We start from the raw sequence: 2,586 nt of genomic DNA, 5'->3' as shown, positions 1-2,586 counted from the left end.
AAAGATGCAGCAGATTTAATTTTGTTAAATTGCAACTGAATAAAATAAAATTACAGCTGGATATTTTTGTGTGTATATAAATATATTATATATACACACACATACATTCACACATACATCATCTTTGGGCCTCATTCACATGAGAAAAGGCCGGCATGTACAGCTCCGTGCTGCGTGCACGGCCGTATCGGACAGCTCCCGGGAAGGACAGGTACTGCGTGTGATTAGTACGCAGCCCCTGTCCTTCTCTATGGGACTAGGCAACGTACGCCGCCCTACGCTCACCCCAAGTGCAGGTCTGTATGGGTGCGGGTGTCCTGGCTCGGACGCAGACAGGATCCATCCTGTCAGCAATAAAAAGTTTTTTGTTTAGAAGTGCCAGGGACAATCCTTATCCCTCACAAGGAAGGAGTGTTGAGCATATGTGCAAGGCGCAGCCCCAATACAGTCAAGGGAACTGGAATATCTGAAAAAAAAAACACAAAGAGGGGCGCCTTTCCTAGTGCAGTATTGTTAATTCCAAAAGACAGGTATACAAAGTGAACTGACAGGTACTCACAAGACTGAAGTAAAAACGAGCTGCAGAACAATAAAACCGGAGCAGTAAAAGATCCCCCTCACGTCCTGACGAAGGGGCGTGCCCCGGAAACGCGTCGACACTTCAGTGATTCACACAGGACACACTGCACGGATTCTTTTACTGCTCCGGTTTTATTGTTCTGCAGCTCGTTTTTACTTCAGTCTTGTGAGTACCTGTCACTTCACTTTTTATGCCTGTCTTTTGGAATAAACAATACTGCACTAGGAAAGGCGCCCCTCTTTAGGATCCATCCTGTCAGCGTACGAGAACGGATGCCTGCACTCGCACGGGACGTACAGGGCGGGTGAGCGTAGGGTGGTGTACGGCCGCGTAGCCCCATATAGAAGGACAGGGGCTGCATACTAATCACACGCAGCACCTGTCCTTCCCGGGAGCTGTCCAATACAGCCGTGCACACAGCTGTACGTGCTGGCCGTTTCTCATGTGAATGAGTCCTTACTGAATATACACATTAACTTTACTCTTGACATCACTAGTCTTCCCACTATTTTCATCAATGCACAAGCTGACAGATTTCCTTCTTTCATGAATGTAATAACTGTCGTATAGCTGATTAGTTGCCCTAGGTTTCTGCAGAGAAATGCCTTGTATCTTCATATATGTCCAGTAGAGCAGAGAGGTAGACACCTAAAATTATACTGGCATCCAGTTTTTGTTAATCTGCCCTCAATTATTTTCATTATATCTGGAGCTTGCTACATTCCTTTCTGTAAAATGCATCTCATGAGAAACTGTGAAAGCAGAAGGGATGGGACGCAAGACATGCTTTGTCTTTCTTTTCTGGTCTGGCAGTTAGGAACAAGAAGCTGGCAGGTCATTTCTTCCCATGGAGTGGAAGAGATAGCAGGAGATCAGTGAAACGTTTATTTCTCTGTTCACTGGAGGCAGGAACAGTGAACACAGCAAGGAAATCAGGCAAAGGTAATAGGCCTTTGCTCCAATTATCTAAAGCATGATTCAAAGCAAGAATCAATGTTAAGAAGCACAGGGAGCACCTCCATTGGACTCGTTGCTCAACCCAGCAAAGCTTACTTGTATTGTGGATCTATAACATAAAAGGTGTTTATGTGATTTGGACTATTTCTTATAAACCAGGGCTCTGTATACAGGTCAATATTATTTATATGCTCAAATAAATCCTTATGTTCTATATAACCTAAACAGTACTGGCGAAACATTTAGAAATAACGTAAAAAATAAGATCATCATGGTATGTTGGCTTTTGGTATTGAGAACACAGCACCTGGTAGTTTTTTCAGTGGCGAAAACAAGTATAAAAGAGTGTCTTCCCCCCATGTGATAAGATGAAGATCGGTAACCATGTTTCAAGTCCAACTTGGGTGACACCCATGACTCTCTCCATAGATACAGTAAAGGAGTGAACAAAGCCAACCTGGCACAATAAGTGTTATTTGCAGGATTACCAGGTGAAGGGGAAATAGCCCGAAAAAAAGAAAACCAATACAGCCAATCTAAGCTGCAATACACTATCTTGTTGCAGTATTGCATGTCAATGCAAATTACATGCTGTAGTGTAACGCGGTGCCATTCATTTTGAATTGCACCTCAATGATCCCTGCCAATGGACATGCATTGCAGTGCAACACACTAGCATGCCTTGTTCTACCAAAACTGCTGCAGCTCCTTCAAATTAATGGACAAATGGGCTGTCTTAACACAAAACAGGTTAAGGCATGACACAACATATGTTAACGTGTGTGTGTGTGTGTGTGTGTGTGTGTGTGTGTGTGTGTGTTTAACACACTGCAGCAGAAAAGGCTGGTGTGAATAGGTTCTTAATTTTGGGGTTTATGTTTAGATAGTCTATTCTTGAAATCTAACCCTAAAACCTAACCCAATACCCAACCCCCATTTTAACCCTAAAGCCTATCCCTGACCCTTAAAACGCCTGGTCTCTGCATCAAAAAAACCCAGCACTGGCTTTTTAGAACAGAAAACAGATTCAATCTCATTTCATATTAACC

General features: G+C 43.3%; 1 protein-coding gene across 1 annotated transcript in view; it reads right to left on the bottom strand.

Annotated features, from left to right (window-relative positions):
• Nucleotides 1-2,586, bottom strand: part of HCN4 (hyperpolarization activated cyclic nucleotide gated potassium channel 4) — a 92,219-nt gene that overhangs the window by 49,824 nt on the left and 39,809 nt on the right. The gene's annotated exons all lie outside the window — the stretch shown is intronic.

Source organism: Nanorana parkeri, unplaced genomic scaffold, assembly GCF_000935625.1.
Source record: "Nanorana parkeri isolate BGI_ZX_2015 unplaced genomic scaffold, ASM93562v1 scaffold97, whole genome shotgun sequence".
Taxonomy (NCBI): Eukaryota; Metazoa; Chordata; class Amphibia; order Anura; family Dicroglossidae; genus Nanorana; species Nanorana parkeri.
This window is presented reverse-complemented; position numbering and strand designations above follow the sequence as displayed.